The sequence below is a fragment of the Rousettus aegyptiacus genome, unplaced genomic scaffold (assembly GCF_014176215.1).
Source record: "Rousettus aegyptiacus isolate mRouAeg1 unplaced genomic scaffold, mRouAeg1.p scaffold_m13_p_6, whole genome shotgun sequence".
NCBI classification, from domain to species: Eukaryota; Metazoa; Chordata; class Mammalia; order Chiroptera; family Pteropodidae; genus Rousettus; species Rousettus aegyptiacus.
The window spans coordinates 56,453,245-56,478,931 of record NW_023416309.1 but is presented as its reverse complement, the minus strand read 5'-3'; the positions used below and the strand labels follow the sequence as shown (position 1 = coordinate 56,478,931).

At 56.4% G+C, this 25,687-nt stretch overlaps 1 protein-coding gene across 3 annotated transcripts in view; it reads left to right on the top strand.

The window, feature by feature from the left end:
* Positions 1-2,136: 2,136 nt before the first annotated feature.
* Positions 2,137-25,687, top strand: part of CTBP2 (C-terminal binding protein 2) — a 133,683-nt gene continuing 110,132 nt past the window's right edge. The window contains exons 1-2 of one of the 3 annotated variants that reach the window (XM_036222639.1): positions 2,137-2,261; positions 2,581-2,782. The gene's annotated coding sequence lies outside the window, so the exon portion shown is untranslated. Of the gene's footprint in view, positions 2,262-2,524; positions 2,783-3,173; positions 3,237-25,687 lie in introns of those variants that run through there. The other 2 variants (XM_036222640.1, XM_036222641.1) reach the window with 2 other exon arrangements.

The following is a 25,687-nucleotide window of genomic DNA, read 5'->3' as shown; positions in this document are numbered from 1 at the left end:
AAAATTCAGGCGTCAAGTTGAAGTGAGAACTAATTTTGGGCTCCGAGGATGCCTTCTTACATTCTCAGACACAAAACAGTATTTTCTAAGTTAAGTTGAATTCATAGCAGACATTAAAGTTGAACAAGTGATATGAAGAATTGGCTGACTTTTTGTGATTTCTGGGAGAGAATCAGAGGGCCGCTCAGAACCAAAGATCATCTGTGAAATAAGGAAGCAGACAATCTATTTACGGTTATAGTTTATGCCAAGAAATGTCTTTGGCGCCATGACCTTGAGGCAAAACTGCTGGGCAGAGAGGACCCCTGAAGATGTGTGTGGGGACACGGGGTCACCAGAAAATGGGGAGAGCTGGCAAAGCACATCTGGGAGTTTTTCTACTGAAGGGCGAACTGGAAAGACAGGGAGCGGGCCTGGCTGGGGGCCTATTAGGGCCTCGGGGGAAACGTGCTTCAGACATCTTAGTAACCCAGTTAGGACAGCTGGCGCGTGTGCAATGCCAGGTCTTGCGCGAACGTCACATCTGGGAGGTCTTCAATCAAGTTTTAAAACCTTATTGTTTGATGAGGAACCCTCTGGAGTCACGGCCCCCACACTGCCGGTGGCACAGGCACTTCGGCAAACGAGCCTTGGGCACCCAGTCCCCGCAGCGGCCTGAGCACACGAGTTCTTAAAATGTTAATAGACCGAGAGGCCTGGGTTCAGCGGCTCAAAGGCCCTCGCTCTGCCGCCCCCTCCCCGGCCCTAGCTTAAGTTTTCTCTGCTGGGTAGGGTGTGGTGCACTCCGCATACGCAGGAGGCCACACGGAGCCACTCGCCTTCCGAATGGCCGCAGGCCTGCCCAGGCTGGACCTCACACCCCTCCCCACGCCTTTCCTGCTCAACGTCTCAATCCAGTTCGCAACATCTCGACGGGGGGGTTAAGCAGATCCAGACTAGAGGCTCAGTTCAGCCCACACCGGGGCGCTTGGAGGACGCGCGGCCGACCTCAGGAAAGTGAGACGAGAGTCAGGGGGGGTCTGGGGCTCAGAGAAAGAGTCCTGCGACTCGGGAGCCGCTGACTCCCTTCCGCGAAGCCGGCTTCAACGCCGCGAGTCATGGGCATGGAATTCAGGCCAGGTGCGGCCGGGGCTCGGCCCGGATCCTTAGGTTTGGTGTCTGGACACTAACCTCGGGGCGTCCGAATGGCGCGAGCTCCCGGCAGCGGAGGGGGCGCCGCGCGAGCCCAGTACAGGCCCCCAAGGCGGCAGCGCGCCTCTGTCCCGCGGGGCTCGGAGCTCCCCACCAAGACGAGGCTTTAAAAATAGCCCGAGCGAGATCCAGGCAACAGGAACATTTTTTTCCAATGTGTAAAAATGTTTTGCTTCTCGTACGGAACACAACCGCTGCAAGTTCCAGCACACAGGGCCCCCTCCCCGCGCACCCGCAGCCATCGCCGCCTCTCGGCCCAGGCGCGGGCACCGTCTCCCGGATCCGGATTTGGGGAGAGCAAGTGCCCCCTGCGGCTGGCCCGCGCCTGACCCCGCGGGCCTGAGAAGGCAGAAGCGGCCCGCGCGGAGGCCCAGGAGGAAGTTGGAGCCGCGGGGCCGGGAAGGGGGTAGGTCGGCGCCGCAGGCCTGGCGGGGGCCCGGTGGGGCCAGGGCCACTCCGGGGCGCTGCGCCCAGGCCCGCCCGGGCTCGCGTCCCCCCCACGTGGCCGGCCGCCCGTGGCCCCACGTGGAATGGGCGGAGGAGGAAGGGCCGGAGACCCGGCCGCAGTGGCAGGACCCCCGCCCTGCTGCCCAGACCCCCCGCGCTTCTCGAGGGCCTCTCGGGAGGGGCCGGGCCGGGGAGTGCCCGCAGCGCCCGGCCCCCTCGCCCGCCCGCCGCGCCTATGTGCACTTTCGCGGAGCCACTAATCCCCCGAGAGAGCCGATTTGTAGTGAGGAGTCGCTGTAGGGGGCGAGGCCGGCCCATGTGGGGTTGTGTCATTGGTTTGCAAAGAGAGACCCCGCCTTTGCCAAAAAAAAAAAAAAAAAAGAAAAAAAAAAAAGCGAGGAGTGAGCGAGCGGCGACCCTCACCTCGCCTCCCGCCTCGCTCCTGCGCAGCCCGCGGGCGCCGGGAGACGCGGCCAGCGCAGCTTCTTTCCCTTTCCTTTTCTCTCCGTTTTCCTCCTCCTTCTCCAGAGAAAACAAATAAAGAAGAGCAAATAGCCGGGAGGCGCTCGGCATCCAGGACGCTCCCTCCCCCGATCCAAGTTGGAATTAGCATCCTCTTGGGGGTGAGCGCGGCGCGGGGCGTGCGCGGGCCGGGGACCCCCAGGCACAGCCCCCTCCCGGCGGGCGGGCGGGCGCAGGGCCGGGACCTGGGTGGGGAGGATCGGGAGCTGGGTGGGCGGAGGAAGGGGGTGGGGTGGGTGGGGAAGTAGGAAGAGGCTCGGCGGCGAGGGGCGGAGGAGGAAGGGAAGGGGAGGGGTAGGGTGGGGAGGGGAGGGGAGGGGAGAGCAGGGGAGGGCAGGGCAGGGCGGGAGGGGGAGGGGCAGGGAGCTGGAGAGATTAAGTTTTTGTGTGTGTGTCCCTGTGTGCGTGTGTCATTTTAAGGTGGCCCGGGAGCGGCCCAGAGGAGCCGGCGGCGGCCCGAGGAGCGAGGGACCGAGCCGGGAGCCATGCCGCGCTGAGGGGGTGCCGCACAGCCGCCGCCACCGCCACCGCCGCCGGGTGGGGTGGGAGGGGCGGGAGCCGCTGCCGCCACCGCTTCCCGGGTGGGCGCCCTTCGCTGTGGACGCCGGCGGCCCGGGACGAGGTAAGAGGGGCCCCGGGGGAGGGCTGGGGCCGCCGCCGCCCCCGCCTCACCTGCGGCCGCGGGCTGGGGGCGCCGCGCCCGCGCCTCACTGCGCCACTCGGGGAGGGGGAGGAGGGCGAAGGACACGGAGCCGGCAGCCGAGGACATCTTTGGTCTGCGCCCCCGGCCCCGAGTCCCCGCTCTGCTCCCGGGGGTGGGCGCCGGCCTGGGGGTCCCTGCCTACCGCTCGCCGCCGCCTATCGCGCCCGTTGGCCGCCGTTTGCGCCAGGATTTTTGTTGTTGTGATGAGAGTTGATGAATGCGAAGTAGGCGGTCACCTTCCTTCCCATCAGGATTGGCAAAAAAAAAAAAAAAAAAGAAAGAAACCCCGAGCGCGGCGGCGTCCGGAGGGCAGCGGCGGCGGCGTCTCGGCGACGGTTTCCTAGGCGCCCCCGGCTCCTGCTCCCCGAGGCCGGTGGGTGCGCGCGCGGGGGTGCCCGCGACCCAGGCCGAGCGCGCGGCGCGGCACGGGGACAATACGGCCGGATCCCCCGGGACCGGGAGTCCGAGCGCGCGGGGCCTTGCGCCTGCGGGGCGGGGGCGGGGGAAAGCGGGGTTCCGCCGGGAAATGGGGGCGCGCGCGGCCCAGGGCCCCCGGGGAAGCGGCCCCTGCTGGCCGAGGATCCCGCGCGGCGCCCCGGGAGCGCAAGCGAAAGACGGGGAAGGAGGCGAAGTGGAACCCTTTTGTTTTGCCGGCCCCGCATTGTTGGCTCCGCTGGGCAGCCGGGCCACATCTGCCGCCGCCGCCGCCGCCGCCGCTGCCGCGCCGGGCTCGGCCCGCCAAAGTCGCCACGGGGCGGGGGCGCGGGCCGCGGCGGGCGGCGGGCGGCGGGCGGGGGCCGGGGGCCGGGCGGGCCGGGCATTTCCTCCGCCCGGCCGCGCTCCCGCGGGCACCACTTCCTTCTCGCCCGCGGCCGCCGCCGCCGCCGCCGCGATCCCGGCCCGCCCGCCTCCCCCGCCCGGGCCGCACTTTTCGGGTGGGGCGAACTGAAAAAGAAAAAGTTTCGCAGGAGGGGCCGGCGAGGGCGCGCCCCGGGCGGCGGGGACCCGGCCGCCGCGGGCGCCCTCGCCTCCTCGTGCTGCGTGGCCGGGACGGACCGCGCGGCCCAGGCGGAGCGCCTTTCTTTCTCCGCCTCGCGCTCGTCCCAGCGCCCCGGGGCAAGTTGGGCCGGGGCGCGCGGGAGCCGGGGCGCGCCGGGGCCTTCCTCCCGCGCGGGGCCCCGCGGCGCGGCCGGCCGCCCGCAGCCCACGCGGCGCCGTGGCGCGGGGAGGCCGCGGGCCCGGGCGCTCGGCGCGGTCACCGCCGGCCGCGGCGAGACACACGCGCGCGTACTCACACTCCAGTGCCTCGCATTCCGCCGCCGCGGATGGGCTCGGGCACCGAGTGTGCGTGTGCGGACGTGCGGTGATCCCCCCTCCGCCCCCGAATACTTTTTCCGGAGGCGGCCTAAGCAGCAGTTGGCTCCAGGGGTCCCCCTGTTTAGTATTTTACAGGGAAAAGGAGAATTTTTTTGTAGAATTCCTGCTCGCTCTGCGTCCTTGCGGGGGAGGCTGCTGGCAGTGGCCTACGTCGTCATGCCGGGCTCACTTGCCCTATCCGGGGCACACGTATCTTTCTGGATTTTTCCCCCGTTTTTTTTCTTTAAAGATCGGAGATCGGGTTAAGTTCTTAGAGAGTCAGATGTGAGTGGCTTGAAGGATAGACAAGAGAATTCTGTTCTATAAATATGCATTGGGAATTTCAAATGCTAAGTGCCTTATTTGCAATTCTGTTGGATATTCTAGAGACTGGTATATTTTTAAATGACATGGATAATTTGGAGGGGACGTATATTTTGGTTGGATGACAAAATGATTCTGTCTCCGGACTTTGGCGAAATATATCGAACTCCTGCGAGTCTCTCAAAGAATGTCTCCCCTGCTAGGTGCTTGGGTTCAAAGGCAGTTTGAGAATTACTTCGTGTACAGGACCCAAGACTGCTGTTCTGCCTCTGGGGCTCTCGAAGTAGAACTAGTTAGTTTTCGCATACTTCGGAGAATTCCACTTTTTAAAATTTTTTCAATAATCCTTTTACGTTTTGAAGTAATGGGACTTTAAAGGATCTTGTTTTTATAATCATTTGATTTCAAAGAGTACTTCTTACAGCAATTATAAAGTGATATTCAAAATGCTAATTAAACACTTTCAGTCAGAGCAGCTTTAATATTGGAACAGGATTTCTTTATTTTAAGCAACAGGACTGTATTCTAGTGTCGAAGCATTAAATATCCTTTTGTCTGGCATCAGCCCTCAGAACTGCTCTGACGCTCTCCTGTAAAAACCTCTAGTGCCCTTTTTATTGCCCCCCAAAGAAAAGTTAATGAGATGGTAGGTTTCAAGCAAAAAAGCAGGCCCTCCTTCTTGCAAAATATGCTTACAGTTGCCATTGAAGTTGGATGTCAGCCGTCAATGCACTTGCTTTTAATGAAACCAGTTTAATCGTTCACACTTGATCAAGTATAACAGGACCAAACAAAGGAAATAAGCCAGCATATTTCTGTAGAGCATTGAGGGGTTTAGTGTAAGTGTTGATGTCGGGTCACCCCCTCCCCCCAGTACAAGGAAGTGAAGCTGGAAGGCTAAGGGGATTTATGGCTCTTGATTGGTTTTCTGTACCCCTGGGGTAGGGGACCCCAGTTTGTCCCTGTAGAAAGCAGTTATTAGAGAGAATTTTAAAATCTTGAATTTGGAGCTTGTTTTGAACCTGAGAAGGTGCTTTTTGGTTTAACTATTTCCTGTTTGGGAAGATAAGGCTAAGGGGCTATGTGGTCACTCTCCTTTCTAATTGTTCCTTAATGAGGAACAGTGGAGGGCGGGGTGGCTTTGCAGATCGTGCTCAGGGCCCTGTGTTATTTATGACTTCACTTGGGATCTTTGAAACGGGCCCTTGATGGGTGTTCTCTGGGGGGAGGGGCAGGTTGAATTACCTTTGCTCAACTGAGATTTTTTTTTTGTTTTTTAAAGAAAAACCTCTTTTGTCTCTAAAGTGTATTTCTTTGCTAGGCATGAGTTGCAACTTCTGTCTAGGATTTTGTCATCTACTCGGCCAAGAAATATTTGCAAAATGTGTTTCTCTAAAGTTAAGAAAGTAAAAAAGTTTGGCTACTTAAAAACCAACACTACTAGCTATCGTAAAAATACACCAGTGACATACTTTGTGAGATATTTTGGCCTTTTAAGACTCAGGGCACACCTGTCCCTGTCCCTGTGGAGTCTCTCGTTTGCTTTCCCTGGCTGTTAATCTTAGTTGTGTACACAAGATGAAATAGGAAAACTTGCTATCTGTATAATTATTAACTAGCCAGTCAGTTACCCTTTCAGGGAATAATCAATGACTTTACTCTTGACTTTTAAAACTCCAAACAGAAATCCTATTCTTAAGTCTGAAAAAACGTTCCAGAGAGAGATGAAACAGCCTCAACAACAAACAAAACTACGAAATCAACGTGCCACTTTTTCAGTGTCTGTGTAGTGAGCCACAAGGTAAATAAAGGACGGGGATGTGAAAAAGGTCCTGAACAAGCATCGCGCTGGATTTCAAGAGGCTGTTTTTCTGGGAACTATCAAAATCCCGAAGCAAAGGGAGCTCAGGGTGGCTCACACCGTTTGAAATCCTTGAGATGCGCCGATTAAAAACAAAAAGGCCAGACGTCTCACCGGGAGAAGCCCACCAGAGTGCCATCGGCCTGCAGTTCTCTCCATCATGAATCATTTTTGAAGGCAAAGTTATACCCTTTGCACTTAACGCTTTTCCTAAATGGAAAAAAAAAAAGAGTTTACAGCAACGGTAGAATGGCCACCCTAGTTGTCATTTTTTTTACCACTGTCATTTCAGTACAGAAAGCCTGTCATCGTAATGTATGTGAGTGCAGCCTGGGTTCCTCTGTTAATAATCTTTGTATCAGTGAAGAACAGCAGCCCAAGTGTCCTGTGTCCCTGATACAGGCCACACACACACACACACACACACACACACACACACACATATTCATGCAGTACGTGATTGGGAAAGGAAATTTATCTGTTAGGCAGGACACAACTCAGATAATATTTCCACCCTCCGGCTGATCGTTCCATTACAGAGGGTGGAACACATTTTTGTAGTAATTAAAAAAAATGGAAGTGCAGTTTGCCTGACCCTTTGGAAAGAAGTGCTTAGCAGAAGCGATCCCACAGAGTGGGAAATGGCGAGGTGCTTATTTGATTCCCCCACATCTTTTTGCAAACTGCTAGCTAAGGAATGCTCGTGTGGGCCTCCCTTAGTGAAAACTTTTAATAGATCACAGTCTCGAGGCCGAACTGCCCGGGCAGGTTTCCGTTTTCTCCCTTACAGCTGGCGAGCTTGTCCTGATTCACGCCACTACGCTGACTGCACTTTGGGACAGAAGGCAAAATGGAAAATGAGTGACTTCTCCCCTAACCTAATCTTTTGAAGTTAATTTTTATTCAAGTCTATATGTTTGATGGAATATGTATCAAAGACTTATGAAAGAGTTTTTTTTTTTTAAACCGTATCTCTGGATTTGGAAAATTATAGTTAACAATTGCCAAAAAAAAAAAAAAAAAGAACTTCAATATAATTTTTAAAGTGTTAGGTGTTTCTTTTGATCCTCATTTAATGGATAGTACCCAAAAGCCATCGTTGTGACAAATGACATTTGCAAATTAAATGTTTGGGCATGATCTGTAGTTTGCTGTTAGCCATCATTATGGATGTTTAGAGCCTAAATGATGGCTGCACTTGGGCATTCAGGACCTCACCAGTGAAAAGCAGGGCTTTGCACATTGTGCAGAAAGGGAAAAAAAGGGGGATTCACAAATGAATACAGAATGTACAATAGGGAGAGAGCCAGGCCATTGTTTGTGGGGAATGTTGACACCGAGCGCCGAGGGGCAGTTTCGCCTTCATTCTTCTAACGGCTGGAGGACACAGAAACTTCAGGAGCCGCAGACGGATGGGAACCCGCGTCCCATTCATCCGTCTTTGCCTGGCATGGGGATAGGGGCCACGGGCCTGCTCCCATTCCAGAGTTTTCCATAGAAGGTGGTCTTTTCTGGACCGCCAAGGAACTTTGTGTGCTTCTCCTCCCAGTAATCTGCTTTTTTGAGGGAAAGATCCTAAAAGCAGGTAGTAGGGTCCTTCAAAGAAAAGTGTAAAAAACACCCCCCCCCCCAAATATTTTAAGAAATATTCAACTCTTGCCAGGAGTGGAGGCATCTGAAGTCACGGGAAGCAGTTGTGTTTATTTTTATTACTCCTCATGTTAAAGTCGTTTTTAGTTCGTTTGTAGTGTTTGGGAAAGTGCGCCCTTTAAAATGAGGTTTTGTTGGATTTTCGTGTTGCACAGCTGCCGAAAACACTCGTGTGGATTGCAGCTTCCTTCTCCGTTCACAGTGCACGCCGGCTTCCACACGGGAGCTGAGGACGTCCCAGAGTGGAGCCAACTCTGTAGCTAAAGTGACAGGCCCTCCTGTCACCCCCCTATTTAACCCCTACCCTAAGTGCAATCAGGGTAGACATTGACCCCTGTTGGCTGATCCCAGTTCCGATTTCGGCCCAGGCCACTTGGTCAGGACCACGGCGCCCGTTCACCTTTCCATCTGTCTAGCCTAGTCCCTCCGCAGTTTTAGAAGTGACCTGGTTTAACTGTTTCTGTAACTAAATTTAACAGATGGTTGCCCAGAGTTGGTTTAATATTCACGAAAATTTCGATAAAGCAGTTGGGTTCTTACTCATGGGGCAAGTGGTGCTTTGGGTTGTATGGAGAATTGTGACTTCTTTCCCAAATGCCAGCCTTGTCTTTCTGGAGGGGTCGATTGGTGTAGAGAGGGTGTTAATCCCAAGCAGCTCTTGCTGCTTGAACCTGGCAGGCAGTCTCACCTTCGCCTGTTGTTTTCTGGGAGCGCAAAACAGTTCGGGGATGGGGGTGGGGGAGGAGTGCTTTTCAGCCTTGTGGTTCTTAAAATCTTTCCCACTTGGAAAAAGAAAAAAAACAACAACACACCTTTGTGTTGTTACTTTCACTCCCTTCAAAAGTGCTCTTCTGATCTGAAATGTAGTTTTTGCATTAAAATAGGTCCTTAATTATGACTTGAGGAGAGACATTGTTCACTGGCTTGAAGACTAATTGGGAATAATAGCAATATTTCTGTGTCACTTCGCAGCCCAGGTTGCGGCAGAACCCGGGCAGGGCCTTTTTAAAGGACGAGTAACATCCGTGGTGTGTGGGTTTTCCGCAGCTAGCCCAGGGGTTGTGAACTCACTGCTGTGCGCCAGCCATGCCTGAAATCTGGCCTCCAGCAAGCTATCTGCCCTATCCCAGGACAAACAAAAACTTCATTATGGAGTCACGGAATCCCAGGAAGTTGCTTTGGAAGGAACCGTGGACCGAGATCATAGAGGTCAAACTCTTCTGGCCTAATGGGATTTTTTTTTTTTTTTTCCGGCATGGCAGTTTAAAAAGCCTGCTTAATGTCGAGGCTAGCAAGAATCATTTGATAGGTGTAAAGGCCCAAATCAAACCTGGAAGTGTGGGTGTTGTACCTCTCCCCAGGTGTGGGGAGGAGGGAAAGGGGGGAACTGCAGGCGAAGTTCCTTCGGGTAGGGTTGAGAGGCCATAGGGGCGAGAGGCTGGGAAAGGGCTGAGACTTTATGGATGTCTTTAGTGCAGTCCGCCAGCCCAGAAGTACAAAGTTACGGTTCATCCCATGCTGGTTCAGGCTCAGGTGGGCCTAGGGAAGGGGTAGGGGCCGTGCCCTCAGGCTCACGTGGGCCGTGGAGAGCCCATAGGATGTTGCAGCCCCTGGGCCTGTCCACCTGGAGTGCCGCCAGCACCGGCAGCGGGCAGGGAGGGCCCCAGAGAGCTCCTAACAGCCTGGCCCAGAACAGTTGAGGGGATTGAGAACTTTCAGCGTCTCCTGGTCACATGGGCTTGCAGTGCTGGGAGGGACAGCATGCTGGTGACACCAGGGAGGCCCCGTGTGGGAGCTGCCGGGCCAGATGGGGTGCGTGGGCTCCTGGCACTGGCTGAGCTGGGTGGCCACTGGGTCTGGGAGTGGCCAAACACCAGAGACCCCGAGGTGCCCTGCATCTGCCTAATGAACTGGGGTGGGGGGCCAGGGTGCCATGATTTCCTCCCAGTAGGGGTGAAAAATATTTTTTCAGATTTTCTAGTCTCTTCTCCAGAAGTCTATGTGGCAGGCCGATGCTGGACGAGGCGAGCAGGAAACCCAGCATGGAAGCCCAGTGGGACTGGTTTCTGACCCACAAACACACAGACATGAACCTTTTTCTCAGTGCTTTCTGGTTACGGGCCAGAAGTCACTCCGGGGGGCAGTCAGTAAAGAGTATATTTTTCTGTACAGATATCAATATGCACATGTAAGTGCCTAAAGTAAAATCTCAGAATGTTTTTGATCTTAAAAACATTTCACAGCCATTAATCTTCACGACGCTCCTACGGGCTATGTAATTAGAGCAATTCCTATTTTATGCGAGGAAGAAACACTGAATTGCCGCCCCTGAGTCGTGTAAAGAGGCTGTTCCTCGACTCGCGTCTCTGTCGCGCGTGGGTTTGGGGGCCCGGGGCAACGCTGCGTTCCGTCCAGGCTGAACCCAGGGCGACTTCCGGTCTCCTGCGCGACCTTCTGCTGCGGGGAGGGCAAAGCTGGGCCTGGATGAAAGGCAGCCCGCCGCACCTGGCCAAGCTCTACCTGCTCTCCACCTGCAGGGGCGGGGTCTGGCCGCCTTCCCACGCCGCGCCTGGCCAGCCCGGGAGCTCGGCCCTGCGGGAAGGACGGCGGGGTTCCGGGGTTCCAGGACCGGCAGGTGAGGAGGGCCCGCGGACCTAGCGCCCGCCCCTCCCCCTCTGCGGAGTTGGCTGCCTGCTCCCCACACCTACACCTGAGTCCCCCGGAAGCGCCCCTCCCTGTGGCTTCGACTTTTCACTTGTAAATGGGGAGGCTGGTGATAGAAACGGCCCTGCCCCCTCTGCCCACCTGTCTCTCCACAGGCCTTTGTGCGGGGGTCACCTTGGATGGAGGGGATCCACACCGTCGGTGTCGCCAGCCCGCACCCTTCCCTGTCCTCTGAGCCCAGACGGGGAGGGATCCACAGGATGAGTGGCACCCCGAGGTGGACCCCAAACCCGTGATCAGGCACCTGGCGGGACCGTGCCCGGGCCACCCCCAGTGATAGCAGCGGGCTCCAGAGCCCCAGGCCTGCGGTGGCGTAGTCCCTCCCGTGTGCCCCCACCCCCTTTCTCCTAGTGAACAGACTAGTTTGTTGATTGACTGCATGATGGTGGCCAAGATGCAACAAATGGTAAACGGCCACATTGCTAGACAGGAGGCCGCAGTCCCGGCCTCAGCTTTCCGATCTGGGTGTTTGAATCGTACTACAGGGAGCGGAGGCAGTTGCTGCAGGACGCTGCAGGGCTGCCCACGCCTTCCCGCGACTCCATCCGTGACCAGGGAGCTGACTGCTTCCTCTGCTCTGCGAGCCAGCAGGACCTGGGGCTTCTTCCACTTTGCACCCTCTTCTCCTTGGCAGAGGAATTCCTGTGTGTTCGGCTCCTTCTATCCTTGCAGAGTTGATGGGTTGCTCAGGATATCTTTCAGGTCATTTAAATAGTTCTTATTTTCGTTAAGGTAACAGTATAACTACCATTTATTGAGCATTTATTTACTGATTCTCTTTGTCACTCTCACTAGACTCTTGGTGTACGTTGCATTGGGTTTTCACAGCAGGGTCAGGGTGACGTCAGGTGCAGGAGGCACTTGGGAGACTTGCCCATGACACTCCCGTCTTGCTGTTTGTGAGCAGTGAGGCTCCAGCAGGGTTTCCTGGTGCGAGAGGGGCTGCCTACCCTGGGAGCCTCCTCTTGCCGCCCCGAGAGCAGAGGGGAGACGAGAGTTCCAGGTTGCCCCTGAAGCTGGCATGTCCTCCCGGATTCAAATGGGCCTCGCAGAAACAATGACCTCTCTCAGGCCAGGCTTGTGCTTCCAGGTCACGCAGGGGCGATGGGAAGTCTGGCTTGTTTTCATTTCCTTCTTTGATTAGTGATCTTTCGTTAGGATCTCACACTCTAATGCCAGTTGGGGATTTCTATATAGTTTCCTGGACCAGGCCTGTTTTAAGTTCACTAGACTTTCTTGGTTAATGACCAGCTTGGCTCAGGAGACAGGGCTCCCCCGCTGGACCACACACTCTGCAGGCAAAGGACAGACACCCAGAAGGGCCTTGAGGGCCAGGCTCAGTGCTGTTGCTCTGATCACATTGTTTCATTTAGTCTCACATTCTCTCCAATGCAGAAAGAAGTCCCTGTTTTACTGGTGAAGAAACCGAGAGTCAGGAAGGTTAAGTTAGGAGGCCCTAAGTTTCTCTATTCCAGCTCCATCTGGCTCTGCTCTCTCTGATTGACTGAGAAGTCTTGGCCTTTGACTTGGGTACATTTGGAGATGGCTCTGCCACACTAGGCAAGTTAAGACCCCTTCCAGCCTTACGATCTCATTTTCTCCCTTGCCCTCCATCTGGATGTCTCTGATGCAACTCCTCAGCCCCAAGAACACACCCCCACCCCCACCCCCTAGGATTGTGTGGCTAGCTTTCATAGTGCTTAGGGGTTTTTTTGTACGTGTGGTAAAATAGGATTTAGTGGCCAGGTCTCACAATTACCAGTAGGTATGACTGAGATTTCCAAGTTTCTGGTCCGGGCTAGTGATCTCCTGCCTTCTCAAAGTGACCCCTCCTTCCTGTGCGAGCACCTCACTTGGGGGAGGGGCTGGAGGTGGGTGGGGCACCCCCCTCCCGCCAGCTGCTTCTCCCTTTCCACTTGGATGCCTTGTGCACCTCTCGCTCTAGGAGTTGGTTCCTATTGCTCAGCATTGGGGGATCCGGGGAAAGAGACAGGGAAGATGGTGGGGATTTCACCTCCTTGGAAGAGTCTCTTTGCACCACTCTTGTGAAAACCAGCCAGAAACGTGACTCTGCCAGGCAAACCTCCTGGGCCGCCACCCCGCCTTCGCCTTGGCCTTAGAAAGGAATTTGAATGAATACTCCCGGGCAAAAGGAACAGCCTTCTTCTTTTCAAAGAGGCTATCAGAGAATTGAAAGGGAACGGCACAAAGCTGGGTGTGCCCTGAAATCTGGGATGGAGCCCTGCCCTAGTGGTTAACTCACCCGAGAGGCACCCAGAGCAGGTGACGCAGGAGCTTTCCCACTGACCTTGGCTTCCTTTAAGGTAAGGTCCCCATGAGGCGGAGATTTTCCTGAAAAACAGGCTTTCCTTTAATTATGAATTACCTTCCTTCCCAACTGTACTTCTCTTCCTCTAGCGAACACGTGGGTGCTTGCAAACACAGGGGTGCTTGGGAAATCCCTGAAGCCCTGTGCTGGTGGCCCAAGGCTTCAGAGTGACCGGGGCTGCATAGAGACGCAGTGTCCACGCGGCCTGGGCCTCCAGGGTCCGCCTGGTCTCCGTGGGGTTGACGGGGGTGCTGGCGGGGATCTGTTGACCAGCGGGTCACAGTAGCCGGGCTGCGCTTGCTCAGCCCCAGCGTGGGTAATGATTATGTTCTGCCCATTTTAAGTCCCCCCTGCAGTTTTGGAACTGGTCTCCATCCCTCCTCACCCCACACGGAGGGAGTGGCGCGTGGCGGGCCGGCTCCCTCCTCAGGCCTCCCCAGCGTGCTTCTGGAGGACGTGAGAAGGGCGGAGCCGCCTCCTGGCCAGGTCGCCTGGAAAGTGGATGTGGCCTGGGCCGAAGGCGGCTAGGCCAGGAGTGCTCTGAGGTCCCCTGCGGCTTTATCAGCCCTTGCTGGCTGGCCACGGCAGGCAGTTCTTGATGGGAGCCAGGATTCGTGGGTGGTCTCAGAACCCGTCTGGGGCTGTGGTGTGGGAGGTGAGGATCCTTGTCCCGTTCTGGGCGTCAGGGTCCCCTGGCTCTGCAGAGAAGCCCCTGGGCTCGGCATCCAGCCCCCCCGGCGGGACTCGATGCCAGTCCGACAGGTCCCGGCGTGCCCGGGCTGGTGCCGCCGTGAGCGGGCCAGTCCCCCGAGACCCCGTTTTCCTCCCCGCGGCCTTGCCGCAGACTTCCGTCGCCCTCCCTGCCCCTCCAAGATGCTTTGCACGCAGGGCCGAGAGGTTTTTATTTTTCCACACACACATTCTTTCTTCTCATTTCTCAACTAAGCCTGGGATTAAGAATGTGGCTTCAGCTGACAAAAGCCAGGAGATTTCAGAATTAAGGTTGGAATTCTGTCTGTAATGATGTCTTCCTGAGTATTTAAGGACTTTGAACGGCGGGTAATTTTTTTTCCTCCCTAATCTGGCCAGATGTGCTCCAAGTGAGGTGGACAAAGGAAGTGGCTCCAAGCGACCTGAGTTTTCTTCGCAGTAATTGCAAGCTTGGCGGATTCGAGTCCCTGGTCTCCCAGGGAGGGACGTCAAGGGACTGGGCCTGTGACTAACCGTTTGGGCTGTGCCATCGACGGCTCAGCCGGGCCCGAGAGCTTAGAAGCTCCAAAGGATCAGCAAAAACCACTTGAAACACGTTGCAAGTAGAACTCTGGTTCTTTAAAATGTTTCTCTGCAAGGGAGATTAAAAGGTTTTTTTTTTTTTCCTCTCCCCTTCTAATTCCTTTCATCTTCTAGGGCAGCCCTGGGCAAAGGCGGGGTGGGGGTGGGGGTGGGGGGCGGTCAGAGAGTGACTGGGGGAGTCACGTCTGGGTTCATTGTCCTTTGTGAGAAGGGGGTGGGGTCAGTGCAGGGACCACCTTTTGGCCTTCCCTGTAGCTGGGAGTTTTGCAGCCTGGTGATTACTTGGCACATCAGGGCTGTAGGCTCGGATCCAAAAGCTTTGTTCGGGGCCCCCCTGGCAGCACTCCTGGAGCACTGGGCTGTCCTCAGTGTCACCTGCGTGCTCACTTTGTTGGCGAGGGAGGGGCACCACTCGAAGGACTGCCCTCCTGTGCAGAACTGAGGCCGGCCCGAGGAGAAATGGCCGGCCCTGCCCTCAGAGTGGTTGCTGCAGGCAGTGAGATGCACACATGGTCACCAGCAAGGAGGCGGCATCAGATGGGACAGACTGGTCGGGGAAGTGGTGAGGGATGGGCGGAAGGAGGTGCTTGACTGCATTTGGGATGTGCTGAGCCCTGGCAGAGGGCTTCCGCTTCCAAACCCAGGATGCGGGAACAGGGCGTGCGTGCTGCGCGATTCAACGAGGTCATGTTTGTAAAGTGCTTAGAATAGGCCCGACACGTCGGAGGTGTCGGTTAAATTTTTAAAAATCCAAAATAAATAAGTAACTCAGCCACTCTTTCCTGGAGGTGCGGTGTGCCCCCCCCCCCACCCAACCTACCGGGTGCAGCAAGAGCATCGGATGCACACGGGGTGGGGGCCGGGGTGAGGGCGGGGGCCCCACACAGAGGGCGGTTTCATTCTTTGCACGGAGAGGTGGCTGAGTTTTATGGAGCCAGGTGAAGTGCCAGGTGAAGGGGTGGGAGACGGGAATCCTGGTGCTGTGAAAAATTACCCGGAATCCACAGCGTGGGGTGGGGAAGGGGGAGGGGTGGGCCCGTCGGGGTTCAGGGACGGCCCCTCTTCTGGATTCCTGGGGCCACTGTAACGAACTGGACCCATTCAGGAGGTTGTTTTTAGACTGTGGAATGTTACTCTGCATTAGGTCACTCGAGAAATGCCTAGTAAAATATTTACTTTCCATTTAAGACCTACTTTCCCTTCCCGGAGAAGGAAGAACAAGTAAGTGTCTGGGTGCTGCCTGCCTCTTGCCTGAGGACGGCCAGGGGGCTCGGCGCACCTGCTCCCCCCCGGCTGCGCAGAGCAGGTGAAGCTCAGCACAGGCGGCCTCGACCTGGCCTCCTTCCTGGCAGGGTCAGCGCCTCTGGAGTGCTGCAGGCGGCGGGTGGCTTGCTGGATTTGCTGCCCCGGTGTGTGGCGGGCGCTTGGGCAGTGGTGAGTCTGGTGACAGTCCGGGGTCCCACTGGGCAGCTGATTCGCTGTCACCGTGTGTGTTTGCGTGTGTCCCTCCCTGACTGGGCCCTGGAGATGGGTAGGACTTAATCACCTCTGGGGCACTCACTGAGCCGCAGGGGCTGACTGGGGGGCGCTCACGAGGGCCAGCGCGGCCTGGCTGCGGACGCGAACCCCTGGGCAGCGCTGCTCCCTCGCGCATCGGGTGGGGTCCAGGTGCTGGGAGTACATCACGGGGGTGCGAGATGGTGAGGCCGGGGCTGGGGGACCGTGTTTGGGAAGATGTCCTCTCAGGGTCTGTGGAAGAGACCATTTGTCACCTTCAGGGCAGGCTGGTCATTTCATGGACCAGCAGTTTCTTTTGAGCTCAACGCATGCCGTTAAAAAAGTCTCACTTGGAGAGCGAGATGAGCCTTGAAAATGTCCTTGGCAGGCAGCCGGAGCTGGAATGCAGGGGCATCTGGGGGTCAGGGGTCAGGATGTCATAGTTCCACATTCGCAAATCCCAAGGAGCACGCACAGTAAATGAGATGCGGATGCGCACGGGAAGTGCTCAGACGTTAGCCGCCCGTCACCGTTGTCACTGGCGTCACAGATGTTGGTGAGAGCAGCAGAAACGGTGGCCGCGCTGGTCGTTACGGCGGCGCTGGTGGTGGCGATGTCATCGCGAATAGGTTCCCTTCCCGCCTCTGCCTTGTTCACGCTCCACGTGGTGTGTTTCCCTACAATCCTCCGGAGCATGCTGTTGGGCTTAGGGTCTTTCCAGGACAGGGAGAGGTCCTCTTGTGTCGGAAGGCAGTGGCGACTGCTAGTACCCTTCAGCCCACCCCAGCACAGCTCTGCCCCCGGAGTGGAGGTTAGTGCGTTTAGTGGTAGGAGCCTGGCTGTGGGCTTGGTAGTTTTCATGTGAGAGTGACTCATGCAGTCCCTGGGGAGGTGCCCAGTGGTTCGAGAGGGCGGCCTCTGGAGTAGGGGGCATCTCCAGGGCACCCCTGGCCGGCAGTCGGTCTCCTGGGGCTCCACGCAGCATCCTGTTGGAAGAAGCTCCAGGTGGGGCCCGACCATCTGTATTTTTAGCAAACTCCTTGGGAGGCGGTGGGTTCTTAAGCAGCCAGACCCGGACCTGCCAACAGCACACAGACTTTCTTTCAAAACAAACCACTCCTCAACACAGCCGCCCACTTGAGTCAAGTTTTCGAACATTTGGCATGACAAATGATTGAAGGATTTTACATAACTCGAACACCCTCCCCCCGAATCTGAATGAATAGATTTGAAAGTGGAAATAGGGGTTTCTGCCCGACTTGGTCTCACTTTTTTCGTTGAAAAAGAATCCTCTTACTCCCTTGAACAGCAGCGGGCACTCCTAGGATCACGAGGGCCATTTCCTGTGCGGCCGTTAAAATCGGAGCCGGTTCCATATTCAGATGCACTTGTCATTGAACTTTCTTGACCCGTCCGCAGTGTCCATTGAGCAGCGCTGGGCTGTGTGTCACTGCAGCCTGGCAAGGGGAGAAATGCTTTTTACAAACGCAGTTTTGTTAAGACAGGAGCCCCTCCGCGAAGCGCACTCTGAATGTCCGTACACAGTGCGTCGAAGGCGGGTGCACCAGCCTTGGCAGTTTTCGCGGTGACCGGCGTGAGCTCGACTGCGGGGCCAGCGCGAGGCACGTCCGCCTCACCGTGCAGGTGAAGGAAGCGGACCTCCAGGAGTTCCCCTGTGCCGGGTCACGTGATTTCATCGTGACGCCAGGCTCGGATTCGGGGACGACACCTTCCGTCTCAGAAATGAAAGCAAAGGCTTATTGCGGCAAATCCTTTTTATCTCGGCTGATGAATTTATTAATTAATGAGCTTCGGCGAGGCCGATAGCTTTTGTTTCCACTTAGATGCCAACTTACCTTTGTTTTGTTTGTAGAAACACTTGGCGCCTATTTCATTCTTAGTAGCAAGCGGCCTCGACGTGAGACGGTGATGCCGCGTGGTCACTGCCCGGTGTGGAGGCGGCAGACCAGTCTCACTCACCGGCCACGCGGCGGGGCTCACCGTTACTAGGTGATGGAGCCGGATCTGAGCTCCAGTACCACGCTGTGTGTTCAGGTACCCCGGTTCTGGGGACAAGGGCGTGCACACACATTCGAAGGCAGGGAGGGGGGCAGGGGCGTCCATTCGGTTATGGGTCTGGAGCCCTTGGCCTCAGTTCCTCATGCTGGTCGAAGGGTGAGCTTGCAAAGGACATGTATGATATCCTTGGACAAGGAATGACTTCAGGGGCCTCGTGCTGCTCCTCGGTACCCCGTTGGTAATTGTACTCGGGCTGGAAGGAATCGCCTTTCTGGTGAGGGGTTACTGCTTTCTGAGGGAAGTTAGGGGTGCTCTTTGAGTTGCGTGCAGAGCCATTTACTGTGAGAAATTACAGCTACCACCTTACCCGTTGTCTGGCAAAGAGACGCGGGGCCACGTGCGAAGAGGCCGCCGGCTCTGCTCTGATGCGAGGAGTGGAAGCCTTCGGGGCCCCAGCGTCTTTGGGGGCTGTTTTTGGACTTGAGTTAGCAAAGAAATGACTTTATGATTTATGGTGTTTATGAAGACTAGCATACCTATCTATTTGCATGTAGACATCTTAATAGAGATTAAATACAGAATAAAGCAGGATGCGTGAACGGAGCTATTCCCATAAGCAATATTGTGGAGTTAGGCAGTGTAATTATGTTTTGTATACTTCCCAATTAAGGAGTTATGCATTACTGGGAAAACCACCTGTAAGAGATTTAGGAAAGCTTTATAATATAGGAGATCAAATAAAATAGATATATGATATTTTATGCATAGGGTTTTAAAGTTTTACATTATATGATAAGGTAACTCAGTCTGATTCGTAGAAATTTATGCAGGGATATTGAGATGGATTTGCGGCTTCTGAAAACTGCCCGTGGAGGGAAGGCGAGTTTGCACTGTGTGCTGGCTGCCAGGGCCGTGACAGGAGCAAGGAGGAGCTCCTCTGCACTTGAGCAGAGCAGTGAGGAATGTGCAAGAGCTGGGTGGGTGCGGGGTGCTAGGTGCATGGGGGGAGAGTGGGTCATTCCCAGGCGGAGGGGTCAGGGAGGGTGACCGGCTGGCTGGAAGAATCAGAAGAGGTTTGTGGTTCTCTGCTGTGACTGAACATAACTTCTAGACTCGCGTTTCTGGTCCCAGACTCCCTGCGTCCGTCCTAATTAGCAGAAGGCCTTGGGCGAGTAACCTCCATGCCCCCCTTGGGCTTCTGCGCCTTCACAGGGGTCGCGGCGTGGCTCGCATCCACCTCAGGGTGTCCATGTGGGTTAAGTGTGCCTACACATGGTGGACCCTTGACTCACCTTGAATAACTTCTCAGGGGGGGCATTGCGGTTGGAGTGACAAGAATGAGATGGGGGGCAGTGGGAAGGGTGGGTCTGGAGATGCAAAGAGAGGGCCAGAGGGTCCTGGGGTAGCCCGGATGAGTTCAGATGTCCCGCCATCAGACAAGGCGCTTTAGAGCCATAACTGTGGTGCCTGGGAGGCGGGACCAGCTGAGGGCTTCGTGGGTAGGGGGCGTGACAGTGGTGGAGCTGTCAGAGGAGTGCCGGACACAGGCTGGCAGGCCCGGGTGCCCACCGGCTGTGGAGCGGAGAGGAAGGAGGTTGGGGCCGCTCAGGTGCTTGTGGGGGGGTCATGGTGGGTCAGTCACCGTTCTGACCCAGTTTATCTTATGCTGGAGCTTCACTGTCCATCTCTCCGGGGAGGGCGTGATCCTGCTGCGGCCTTCAGGCCCAGGTTTCAAGAAAGAGCCCAAGGCCATTTTGTCCGTTGTCAAAAACTTTCTTCCTCCCCTTAGGTCATTCACACAGGGCGCGGGGTGGTGGCAGTCCTCCCCTACGGAAGGAGCCAGCAGGGGGAGGCTCTGCCCTGAGCTTGCTGTGTGACCCTGGGTGAACTCTGACCCCGAGCCTCTCTGCCCTTTGGCACTGGTACCTTGGTACCTGGGTTCTCTGGATGGAGGTGCAGCCAGGGTCTCAGCACCGTCAGACAAGGACCTGTTTGGCTGGGTGTGGCCTCTGGGGGTAGCTCAGAGGTGCTTCTGGCTTAGTGCCTGCACCTTCCTGAGTCCCAGACTCGCCCAGGGTGACGATGGCAGCCGCCAGCAAGGGTAGACCCAGCCCCGCCAGAGCCCTTCCTGCGGAGAGGAGGACGGCTGCAGGGAGCCCGTCCCGGCCTGCCTCCTGACACGTGGGTTTGGAGGTAAGCTGGATGTGCTGGAGGGGCCCCCAGGTGAAAGCAGTTCAGGCGCGGGCCTGGCGGGGCATCCGCGTTCATCTCCCAGCCGGCGCCACTGGATTGCGGGCAAGTTTGTAGCAGGCAGCAGCGCTTCTGGGCGTTGCTAATGGGGACAGAGGCGATTTCCTGGGGAGCCGGTGGGGTGGGCCCGGCACCGGTTGGAAGAGCCGCTCTGGCTGCAGTGAGATCATACAGGAAAGTCATCTGTTTTTATTATTTGTTTTGGCGCTTTTAAAATTTTTATACGGATATAATTTGCATACAGTATAATTAACCCTTGCAGTGCGCTGCAGTTCTGCAGGTTTTAAGGAACAGGGTGTGAATGCCACTGCCACGTGGTTACAGAGCAGTCTGGCCCCGCCCCCGAGGAAAGGCCCCGCCCCCTAGCAGTTACGCCCCGCCCCCACCGACTCCTGTCTGTGTAGAAAGGCTGGCCTAGGTACATTTGGGGAGTTGGGCAGATGTTAAGCAGGTGCCAGGATTTCCTGGGACTCTGATGTCCAAGGGTTTCACATGGCCCAGGAGGACCCGCCAGTCACGGATTTGCCTGAGTAGCAGCACCCAGGCCGTCGTGGGGTGCCCGGGAGTTGAGGAATCTGGCCCAGGTCGGGCAGGTTGGCCAGTTGCTGTAGCTGGGCTCGTGTCTGCCCCGCCGCCCCTCCCCCCACCAGTGGGCAGATCTGAGTCTGCACTTCTGGGCTCAGAGCACCTCAGGCCATTCTCCCCGGGCCTCCTGGGGACATGCACACAGCAGCTGCTCAGCGCCGCCTCCACACAGTGTCCCTGCCAGCCCCTCTTGGAAGGTGCTTGGGGACAGGTGCCTCCCCCGTCCGCTGGCTCCTGGTCCAGAGAGGCCGGTCGTGACCGCCAGCCGCTGGCTGCTTTCTCCGTTCCCCTTTGGGAGAGGGGCTTCGGAGAGAGCCAAATGGCGTACTTACTGTGCGCTGCGGCCTCGTCTTCCTGTGTGCTGTTCCGTCTTCCTGTGTGCCGTTCCGTCTTCCTGCAACCCCCTCAGGACGCAGGGCCGTGGGGCGTCCTCTGGTCCCCATTCGTTTTCCTGCAGGGAGAGGCCAGCCATCTTCTTGTGGCCAAGGCGGGTGGTTTGTGGAAAGCCTGGGCGGGGGTGGGGGGCGGGTGGAGAACTGTCCCATGGGAAGGCCAGTGGCTGCCAGTGCCAGCCGGGGGCCACCTGTGTCATGTCCCACCCTGGAGCCAGAGTCCTTGGCTCCTGCCAGCTGCTGTGTGTCAGATAGGGTCACGGCTTCTCTCTGAGAGGAGGGGCTGTTTAATGAGAAGGTGCCAGACACCCTGAGCCCCGAGGCCTGGCTGGGCAAGTGTCCCCTGTTGCACTCCGTGAAGGGAGTGACAGTTGACTTGCTTTCTTCACAGTTTTTAATATTCTCTTGTTCCCATTCAGTTGGGGAGAATTTCATGAAACGAGTCTCAGCATTTTAAAACTTTTCCGGGGATCACTACGTTCATTAACTGTGGTGGTTGCTGGAAATGTCTTTTCACTGCCCATCACCTGTCGGGCCCCCTCCGCCCATGCGGCCCCAGCACTGAGGGCAGGCGACAGTGTTCCTCACACTCGGTGGCTCGTGGTGCATCTGTGTGTGCATTCGCTGTGGTTGGGAACCCTTTGGTGCCTGTGAGCTGAGAGTGAATGTCACCTTGGTCACTGGCCTGAGATCCACGTCTCAGCATCCTTGGCCTCTGGGGTGGTCAGCTGAGAACCGCAATGTGGCCAGTGCTGTGGTGATAGGGACAGGTGTTTACAGGATTTGGGGGTCTTCCAGGTATGAGGAGACTGGAGCCTGGGGTGAGTAGCTGAAAGGTTGGCACCCAGCATGTCCCAAAGGCTTCAGGAGCCAGCAGGCTGTTGGAACTGGTGTCCTGGACCCTGAGCAGAACTGTGTGTGTGTGTGTGTGTGGCCACCAGCTCTTACTTTGGGGGGCAGTACCCCAACTGCTGGGAACACGCGTGTCCTCCCGGCCTGGACAGCCCTCGGGACCTGGCCACAGCGAGGTTCTGGGGCTCAGTGCGTCTGTGCTCCTCAGCAGGAAAAAAGTTTGCTTGAGGCTGGGATTCATTACGGGTAAAGTCGAACGCTGAAGTCGAATGCTGGATTTTATTTAAGGGAGAAACGTGTCTTCTGTCCTGAAGGGTGTCAGTGAGCATACTCAGCCGTGCATCCACCACAATGACAGGCACAGTGGGTGGTCAGCCCCGGGCTGCACAGCCGTGAGCACAGCAGGGCCACCGAGCTGGTGTCAGTGTCCTGCCCTCAGGAGGCCACCCCCCCCACCCCCCATCCTCCTCTGGCTCCACCCCTGTCTCCACAGGTAACTGACGCAAGAAGCTGCCTCCCTTGGGCGCACCCTGAAATTTCCTCCAGCCCCCTCGAGGGGACCCGGCAGTGAGTGGGTGGCCGGTCTGCAGGCCGCTCGCTGCTGTGACCAGCTGGCCTTGGCCAGGAAAACATTCTCGTGGTGCCATGCGCGTTGTGGGCTGGCTGCTTCAGAGGAAGCCAATTAAAAAAGGCCTTTGCCTTCACTAAGAGTAGGAGAAATACGTTAGTTTGGCTAAGTGATGGTAATATAGCTACATTTTTTGAGTACCGGGAACGTGCCGGGAGGGGAGAAGGTAAAAATGAAGTGTATTTGCTGCATCCGTAGTCGTAACGGCTGCCGTGCCTCTCACGGCCGGCTTAGGGCTGCTCGTCACTTGCAGGGACATAGGTCTTTGGTGACACCTGCTTCGTGGGCGTTGGATCAGAAGCCCCTGTCTTTGCACAGCTGAGCAGCTGAGCGAGTCCGTGTGTGCACACGGTACATCTGAGTGTCGTGAGTCGTGCGTCTCGTACCCAGAACCAGGGTCTCGGCGTGAAGTCTCAAGGCTCCGGCAGCGGACGGGCATTTCAAGAGGCCGGTCCCTTCTGAAAACATACATTTTTGTTTACATCTGGGTCGTAATTGGCTGGTCTAACTTTTTTTTTTAACCTTTTGGCTTGAAGAAATTTTCCGTTTGGTGATGGCAATTATCCCTTGCTGATACGTAACTTGATTACAGCAGCTCTTCTCAGTCTTGCGCAGTTGATTATCCTCGAGCCTCCTCCTGCCCCGTATTTAAACTTATTTTTAGCTCAGTCCTTGAAACCTCAGTGTGAGACTGTCCATCTTCTGTTTCCAAACTGCCGAAGGTCGTTCCAATCAGCCCCCTCCAGCGGTTGCCTCGTAAGTCACGTTAGCGTGGTAGGGACAGGGCCTGCTGGCCTGGCCGGGGTGTGGTCTGGGTGCCGCGAGGTCCCCGAGCTTTCTTTCTTCAACTCAGTCAGCACAGGGTTGAATGAACTTGACCAGCAGCCGCCTGGATCTGGAAGCTCCATCAACACAGGGATTATGAGGTATTGAGGTGAACAGAGGCACTGTCGTTAACCCCAGCCTGGCCCAGGTGAGAGGAAGCCCGAGAACCTGTCACCAACCTAGACAGGACCTGGTTTCATCAGGTGTCAGCCCAGGGCTTTGGGGATTGTTTGCTCCATCCAGACTGAGTGAATGCTGGGTCCCCAATTCTATTTGTGAAGTTGGTCGCCAACCTCAGTTTTGTAAATGAGAGTGGTGGAGCTGGTTTTGGGGGTACAGGGTGTCCCTCTTCCAGTCCTCTGGGGGCCTTCTCTGCATCTGACTCTGAAGGATCAGAGGCAGCCCCCAAAGTCAACAGCCCTGGTGGACTCCCGGATGTTTTCTGAGCCTTACCTTGATAAGAATAAAAACGTTTTAGTGCTTGATTTGATTTGTTTGCTAGAAGGTTAGTACAAAAGCAGGAAGGAAAAAGAATGTGTGGTGGAGGTGATTGCTAGACTGGCAGAAGGTTATTTACGGATTTTTGCTGACAGTCCTGTTTAAAGGAATTCCCTGTGAGATTTATGAAGCCTTTCCAATTTATTGTCTTTCCAAGTAAGGTAAGCAAATAAATAGGTTATTCTCTTTTATTATAAACCTCGCCAGTGTAAGATTAAAAATAAGAGGAAACAAGGCTCCATTTTTCCAGCCCACTGTGTTTCTGGAATTTGGAACGCATCTTGGAAAGGCTTTGTGTTTTGTTTTTGGCTCGAGTACATTGTGCATTTAAAAGATAAAGTTTGACCCCTGATAATGTGTGCTGTTCACCATCCTTGAAGAGAACTGGCTGCAGCTGGGGGCGGGGGTGGGGAAGGAGATGGCAGGGACAAGGGGCTGGACCTTGAGGACCAGCCCACCATGGTCACAGGCCCCTTGGGAAACCAGGCCGACGGTTCCCAAGACCCTGCTGGGTTTGGTCACAGCTGCCGGGCCCAGAAGAGAGACACGCTGTCTCTGAAGGCCCGTGTCGTAGCCCTTTGTGAAAAACAAAACCTACTCCGGTCAAACGGTGATTCTTCCTCCCGGCCCCTGCCTCTTCCTGTCGCTTCGATGTCCCCCTTTTTCTTTGGTAAACACCTCCTCTGAAATGGTCGGTGCTTTCGGTATCTCGGCGAATTGTGATTTGGGTGACGAAATTTAGATTCTTGGGGAAAGAATAAGCATGGGAACATGCGACCTTGTAATAAACAAACATCTCTTTTCCTGGTAGTGACATCAGTGCTAAAGATGTGGGCGGAGGACATGGGGTCACCTGCCCCCTGCTCATTGCAGTCCCTCCGTCCCCCCCCCACTGCCCCCGCCACTCCACCCCCACCCACTTTGCCCAGGGCCCGTTTGAAATCGCTCCTGGCTCTTTCAAGGCCGTGGGTGGCGCCACCAGGAAGTCATCCGGGCATGTGTTTAGGTCTCTGTCCTGAGGTGTCTGTGGCCTGGGGAAGCTATGTCGGGGGGACCAATCATCAGTGTGTGGATGGTGGCCTGTGACAGACCAGGGTCCCGTGTCATCCCCTGGCCCCTGAAGGGTGCACGCTGTGGAATTAGTTCTCTGCAGGGGGGTTGTTTCAGGACCGAAGGAGACCTGAGCAGGGAGCCCTGGAAGGAGCCAGGGACACGGTTCCTGCAAGAACGGGCTTCTGCGGGGTTTGTTTCCCTTCCCACCTCCACCCTCCCTGAAGGGCACACTAAGGGAGTGGACTTTTTGTCATCTTGAGCCATGGGGAGGGGCAGATGGCAGAGCAGTCGTCTTGGGTGGGGCCTGCCTTGGGTCATTTTTAAAGCTCCCAGATGATTCCAATGGGCAGCCAGACAGAGAACCACTGGCCAACTCAGCAGCCCTCAGGTGAGGCCGCTTGCCCCTTTGGGCCCCAAGAACCAGGCCAGTCCAGACTGGGGGCAAGGACAGGGAGGGAGAGGCACCCGGGAGACCCAGCTCCTCAGGCAACGCGCTCGGGGTGGCGGTCGCGCCGCCTCCGCAGGGCTCCATGCCAGGGGACCCGGAGCTGCCCACCGAGGAGTGTCGCCGGCAGGCCCCTCCCCGCGGCCACGTCTCCCACCGACAGGTGGGGGTCTTTGGGGCTGCGTCACGTCCTCGGCGAGGCTCTCCCGGAGCGAGAGTGGAATCAGCTTCGCAGGGCAGGTG